Source organism: Buceros rhinoceros, unplaced genomic scaffold (genome assembly GCF_000710305.1).
Source record: "Buceros rhinoceros silvestris isolate BGI_N320 unplaced genomic scaffold, ASM71030v1 scaffold19615, whole genome shotgun sequence".
Taxonomy (NCBI): Eukaryota; Metazoa; Chordata; class Aves; order Bucerotiformes; family Bucerotidae; genus Buceros; species Buceros rhinoceros.
Genome location: NW_010414802.1, coordinates 8132 through 8736, shown reverse-complemented (window position 1 = coordinate 8736; position 605 = coordinate 8132).

Below are 605 nucleotides of genomic sequence, written 5' to 3'. Positions count from 1 at the left end.
AGAATGGGGAACGGCGGCTGGTAGCCGCCCAGAAGAAGAAGGTGCTGAAGCTGGGCCCGCTCAAGCGCAAGGACACCAAGAAGATGGTGCTGCACATGAAGAACGCAGGCTCCTGCCCCTGCCCTCAGCTTGACAGCCTCAGCGGCAGCTTCCTGGTGATGGGCCGCAAGGTGGGCAGCCGCCTGCTCCTTCTTGCCATCTACCCCTGGCAGAAGCACAACAAGGAGATGAAATTTGCTGTGAAGTTCATGTTCTCTTACCCCTGCCCCCTCTACCACCCCCTGCTCTATGGTGCCGGGCAGCACTAGGGCTCTGCCCACCCTGCCTTGGCCCAGGACTCCTGCACTGGCCTGAAGCTGCACCCCAGCTCTGCTCCCCTCAGCTACATGGCTGTGCCTCGGACCCTGCCCTGCACCCCCATAATTCCCAGCTGCACTCATGGGAGCCTCAATCCACAGCCAGTACCCCTGTCCCCTCCTGAGAGCCCCACTCTGCACCCCTGGGACTGCTCTTCTGTTCCCAGGACCCCTGCCCAAACCCAGGAGCTCAGGCTGCATCCACAACCCTTGCTCTGCATGCTTGGGAACCCTGGTCGGCACCAGAGA